Source organism: Oreochromis aureus, linkage group 23 (genome assembly GCF_013358895.1).
Source record: "Oreochromis aureus strain Israel breed Guangdong linkage group 23, ZZ_aureus, whole genome shotgun sequence".
NCBI classification, from domain to species: domain Eukaryota; kingdom Metazoa; phylum Chordata; class Actinopteri; order Cichliformes; family Cichlidae; genus Oreochromis; species Oreochromis aureus.
This window is the reverse complement of record NC_052963.1, coordinates 15601605-15608166: the sequence shown is the minus strand read 5'-3', so window position 1 is coordinate 15608166 and position 6562 is coordinate 15601605. Positions and strand designations below refer to the sequence as shown.

General features: G+C 36.6%; 1 long non-coding RNA gene across 1 annotated transcript; it reads left to right on the top strand.

Annotated features, from left to right (window-relative positions):
* The first annotated feature begins 749 nt into the window (after positions 1–749).
* Positions 750–3200, top strand: LOC120436404. The gene is made up of 3 exons (XR_005610393.1): positions 750–835; positions 1870–1957; positions 2325–3200. It is a non-coding gene; the product is annotated as an uncharacterized LOC120436404 (long non-coding RNA).
* The last annotated feature ends 3362 nt before the right edge of the window (positions 3201–6562 follow it).

The window sequence follows — 6562 nt, the reverse complement described above, 5'->3', positions numbered from 1 at the left end:
TGAGTGAATGGGTTAAATGCAGCCATTGGGCGCCCGTTGAGCAGTGTGTAGGGATGGCACCTTGCTCAGCGGTGCCTCAGGGTAGCCGTTCGGTGGATTCAAACCCCCGACTGTCTGATCATTGAGCTGCCACTTTACCTACTGAGCTAGCCCTGCCCCTTTACAACGCTAAGGCATCAAATTTGTTTCATATTTGACTCACAGATCACTGCACAGAGTTTCCCTCGTATTACTCATCCTTTTCCCTTTAGTGTCTTTAGTGTTTAATTTAGTTAATTGAACTCTCAGCCACCACAAGTAGCCACCGCTACACTCCTCTCTCCTCCTGAACCAAACTGGAGAACAAGTCAGGTCTGAATGCAAAAGCAGATGAAAATATGTTGTCTCTATTTTCTGTTTTCTAACTATTTTTAAATGTGCATACAGTTTAGTAGTTCTGCTGAAGTGTCTGTAACTGTTTGTTACTCACAAGGATGTGATTAAGTATTAAAGCAAGCATGTCTTTGTAAATAGACATAAAAAATGGAAAGTACACAAACAAATATTTGTATGTGCTGTAAAGAAAGTAGTTCTTGAAAGTAGGTGCATTTCCTTCATTTGCAGCCACATTGCTGTGACTCTGCTGGTGTGATTTTTGTGTATACCACATAAAGGCTGAGAGTACAGACATGAAGTGGACAGGAAATGTGGTTGCTAAGCTATGTGTGCTGGTGTGACTGGTAACCAGGGCAGTAGTACAAGCTGTGTAGCATAAAAGGGGCTGACACAGGGAAATGAGGGTTCATTTTTCCTCTTTCTAATTTTCCCTTTTCGGATGAGCCTCAGCTGTACACAGGTCAGTCTGTGAACTATTTTGATTTTAACAAAAGTTTGCATTTGTGCAACTTTTTGCTCAAGCGTAATAAAATTTAAGGAGATCTTTAGACCTACTTAAACATCGTTTAATCTCCTTGCATCCTGATATTACATTTATTTATTTATTTATTTGTGTGTGTGTGTGGGGGGGGGGGGATAAAGGTTTCTCTGTTCTAACATTCCTCTGCATGTTCAAATTAAAACAACCTCTCTTCACCATGATGGGGATCAGAGCACTGGGACTGAAATACCTGCTAATTTAGTGTTAAACCTAGTTCAATAACTACACCAGCTTTAGACTTGCCATCACATACCAGTATTCTGATACTGATACCAGTAGCACATATACACACTGAAACACTCAAAGTAAATGACTGTGTTGTTATTGTTATAAATCTTGTAGTTGGAGGCTCTTAGGTAGTTATTCCCATTCAGTCAGAGGTGTCATCATCTGTATGTGTCAGGTGTTCTGTCTGTCAGAAAACTCTTCAGTATTTGTTCTTCAAAGAGCTCCAAGCCAGCAGTAATCGGTCTAGGCCCTTTGGTCACGTCTACATTGGTATCCACATCAGATTTTGGGGTTTCATCAAATCAATAAAATGCAAATGAAGAAAAAGTTGTGTTTGACTCATTATTTAAGTTCATAGCATTTTGAAGTGAAATTTCTGTGTCAAAATGAAGACCAGATCAAATTTATGGGACATTAAACGGGTTTCCATACTTTTGTTGTGATACTATCACAAATGTATTTAATAAAATGCACTTTGAAATAATATCCTCTAACTGCTAAATCCTTTTAATCTGTTTGAATCTGCTCAAACAGACAATAAAGACAGGAAAACAACAGAAACCCATCATATTCTAGTCTCAGTGAATTTGCATATCTGATAAACATGATGTGGTTTCTGTGATTAGGTCAATCTTGCTAAAGCTTAATATCTGAAATGTCTCCATTGATTTGTGTTTAGTTTGACACTGTAGAATTAATTCACTATAACCATTCACCACATTCAGGAAAATTCACTGACTGAAGATATCTTTACCAGCTGGTGCTGCAGACGACCACCTTGTACCCAAACCAGCAACCAACTCACAAGTCAAAGTAAGTCTGCTGTCAGTAAAGCAAAAACTAAGGTAATTTTGAGAAGTGTGGCAAACAAAATTTTGGTAAGACATAAAAAAGTTGTTTCTAATGTAACACAGTCGAGAGAGGAGGGTAAATCTATGCAGAGTATTATTTTCATTATTTTACACATTATTTTCTGTGAGTATTGTTTTATTATACCTGTAATCTAAAAGCTTTTAGAAAAATAACCACAAAGTTCATTTTCCAGATCACATTGCTACACGTATCTATCTTGATTTTAAGTTTTTTAAGTAGGTTTTTTATGATTGTTGAATTATATCAATGAAACCAAAACAGTACAGAGGAGAGACTCATTTAAATATTCTCTGTTTTCCTTCCCCAGGGAATCATGAGGGTTCAGAGTGCCTGTTTGCTGCTGCTGCTGCTCTGTGCTGCTGTGCTCTCGCAAACTTACAATGATTTCAAAAGGAAACACATCCTTCCAGAAAACGGCTCTCGTAAATGTGATGACATGATGAAAAACGTTAATGGCATAAATCAGTGCAAGCGAATTAATACATTTATCAACCAGAAAGCAGAAAAGGTTAAGGCTTTGTGTAAAGGTAAAAAAAATGAATACATCACCCACAAATTTGATGTTATTGACTGTAAGATGATAAGTGTGAAGCCTTGTAAATACAAGTCTCTAGCACTCAAAGGAAACAAGAAGAAGATAAAATGTGAAAATGGCCTACCTGTACATCTTGAGAGAGGCATATATGACAACTTTGATTATGACGGTGAAAATTAAAGATTGTTTTTTCAGTTTTCTTTGTATTACTGTACGATCTTTACCTTCCAGTATAAAGCACCTTGACGCAACTGTTGTTGTGATCTGGCGCTGTATAAATAAAACTGAATGGAACTGAACAAAGAATTTTACCTGTGCCACAAACCCTTTAATGTTGCCATTGCTACGCTTTGATTATTTGTTTTCGATTGTTTCATTGTTTATTCATGCATTTTTTTGTACTTCTTTGTGTAACTTTTATGGGTCAAAAATGTTAAAAATGTATTTGCAAGTGATGAAATTTGCAAATGAGTATTTTTCAGTTTTATCTGCATATTTCTGAAAAATAAACCACAGTACTTCTCTGAGTACTTCTCTGAGTACTGTCTCCGGACATTGGTTCTCCTGAATGCTGTGCATGTCTGGTCTGCAGAGACCTGAAAGGCTTTTCTGAAGTTGTTTTTTGATCATTTGAAATCCGCTTGTGTGATAAATAGAGAGGCAGAAAAACCTTATTGTGTGTGTGTGTGTGTGTTGTAACCAGTTGCAAGGTTAACATACTTTTCGTGCGATTGTGCTAAAGAACAAATTCTTCCTTAAAGTGCATTCTGTATTCTGAAAAAGAGAGACGTGATTTCCACTGAGCTATCAAAACAAGCCTTCCTATGTCATCACAACTTCACAATTGTTCAGTAAAAACTACATTTACCTTATGAAAGGCACATTTGAGCTTTTATGCTTGCGCTCATTAGCAAGACACAAGTGTTGAAGTCAGCATTTCTGACCCATGTCAGGGGCTACAGTGGTGCATCAGGTTGTGATGAGCTACAAACAGAGATCTTGACAGAATGACTGTTTAGCATCATTGCTTCACATTTTTTTTTGTCAAGAATAAAGCCTTTAAGCCGTAATTCTGGTGTTATGACTCAGATCATGAGCAGCTAAACACAAGTATGTACAGCATGCTTCCATGCGCCAAACAAAAAGGACAATCTATCAAATTTAAGAACAGAGGAGCTGATTATACAGATTCCAAACTGTAAGGAATTAGAGTGGATGATAATTTAGCTCCACTCTCCCACTGACTTACTTTCCTGACTTTTGAAGTCCACTGGAACACATCAATCAGAGAAATAAACGCAGTGACAATCCTGCTACATAATGAAATAGAATATATCATTAAATTACAGGATATTTGGAAATAAAGAGCTTTTACGCTCTCTTTTATTATTTCCTATATCCCCATTTTTATTTAAATATTATAATTTACTGTATTGTTGCATGTGGTGATCAATTTTACCCATATTTACCATGTTAAGGCCTTACTTGAGGGTTGTTGGAAGTTCCCAAATTTTGTGGAAGTAGTTTAGCAGATGAAGTCATAATGTGTAACAGTGTGTGGTGTCAGTGCATACATGCAGTCTTTGACCAGCAGACTGTGCTCCCTGCCTCGTCTCTCAGACTCATACAGGAACTAGGAGTGAGTCAGCACATTTTCTCACACCATGCATCACCTGTGACCATCGTTCTGATTTGATTAGCCTTCACCATATTATTATATTATTAGAATATATTCTTTAATTGCCATGTAGTGTTTCTGACATTGTGTTCTCATTTGCGCTGAATGTACCGATCAGGTCTGTTTTGCCTCTGGGGTCTCTGAAATGTAAAACTCACTGGTGAATATATTTGTCTTCACACCTACACGACTCTTTTTTTTAAAGTGTTAAATGGAACATGTGAATGTGTTTTTTTTTTTTTATTTCATTTTTTGGATCAGCTCTCGTAAACCTTCCTGCTAACCAAGCAGTCATTCTCATGACCTGATCACAAAATCATAACTCAAATCATCACGGCTCAGTCAGAACAGAACAAACACGCAGAGACGTGAATGACATGAGTTGCCCCGTGTGATACTACATTTAAAATGAATGATGACAATCATGGTTAGAAGGAACAAATGGTGAACATATTTTTAAAAAGGCACAAAACCTTGCATTATTATAAATTAAAATGTAATGCAATGACTTCTAAAATTATCATATCGATAGTAAGATCTATTTCACTCTTAAAAAAGTGTTAGTTGTGCACAGTTTTGTGTAAGAATGCATCACCCGGCTGCAGTGAGTCATTAGGTTCTTACTTGTGGTCATGAAAGGAAGAATGTGGTTAGCAACATGTCTTTGCTAAACTGGGGTAACACCACAAATAAACCTTCTTTCCAGCCACAGCGTGATGCTGTGAGAGCACGCCTTTAATGAGACCTTCTGCGTTCTCATGCAGTGTTTTCCACTCTAAGATTTTTACAGATGTTGATCAGTGGCCTCGACTTAATTTACATAAACAAGTTTCTGATGAATAAATCAAAGTCATCAGAACATGCGTCTTTGTGTCAGGAATCATTTTTAACTAAAAATGACATTTTATAAAAACAGTGGATTAAAAATTTTATAAATATTTACCAGAAATCATTTCTATCCCTGTTGGAAGTCAGTTTCTATGTTGAATGTAAGATCATATTACCTAAAACTACAAGATGTCTCGAAATGGAAATGTTTCCACTGAAGCAGTTTATTATTCTACATTTAATTAATAGATTTCTACTGGGGGTTTTTTTGCATTTATTTGTCAGTTTTGCCATTTTTTAGGTGTAATTTTGATGTATTTGGACTTTATTTGAGAGTTTGTTTCAGTTTCTATATTTGTCATCTGTTTTGGGTTCACCTATTCATTTTCATAATTAAAGAGTTTGTTCATTTGAATAAAATATATTTATTTTTTGATTTTGAGAGCTTGTTTATATATATGGCCTACATTCTCCCCTACAGCTTCCTGAGCAGCGGCGACCTCTGCAGCTTGTAAAGAGAAGTGAAAAACCTAGCACTATGTCACTTGTGTAGGCGGGCATGTTCAGGGTGGTCTCATTGTGGGATATATATCATAGTTTACCTTAATAAATGTAACTTTTAGATGATGCAGACCCCTGTCACTGTAACACTGATGCACATCTCTGTAAAAGAATTCACCTCTGAATATTGAAGCGGCAGTTAATAACTTTACTAGTTTGCTCTATCATATCACAATAGAAAGAATCTCAAGAACTGTAATGTTTGTCATCTATAATGACTGTCAAATAAAGTCTATCAGAATCAAGGTGACAGTTTCTTTTTCATTTGTTGTGACTGTGTGTCAGTCATACTGACCTAAAAATAGATCAGCAACAAAACATTTCTAAACCACTGACACTCAATTGACTGGAAGACAGCAGGTGCTCTGATTTGACCTTTTTGTAGTCAAGTAACACAAATCATGTAGGAGGCTCCAGGTGTAATGACTTTGATTTTCACCTTTTGGCAGTAATAAACTGTAGAAAAATAAACATTAGATTATCATAGTTTTGTAAATTTAGGGTCCCGTGGGATATTACATTGACCAACAGAGGGAGACAGATCACAGTCTGAGCTCATCCAAACACCACAAGGCAGGAAAGATTTTGTTGACATCATACAGCTGTTTGACAAAAGGAATATCAGCAGCATACCATGTAAGTAAATAATGAAAGGTAAATGCAAAAGTAAAAAATTTCAATTTTTCAATGAGCCATGATTTCAATGAGCAAAACAAACGAATACAGATCTCAGCAAAACAAACTGCTGGTCGGGTTTTACCCTTATTTGGCATGTAAATTATGTGGACCACATGTGTGGCCTTATTACTTACTAACCTGAAAGAAAACAGATAAATCATGAGATGGACGACAGGTAGTGTGTTTCCTCTCTCGCTTCTGCCAGATCTGAAGACGAGCAGTAGCGTCACACTAAACCATCTCACTAGGGCGGAAGTGCCCCCTT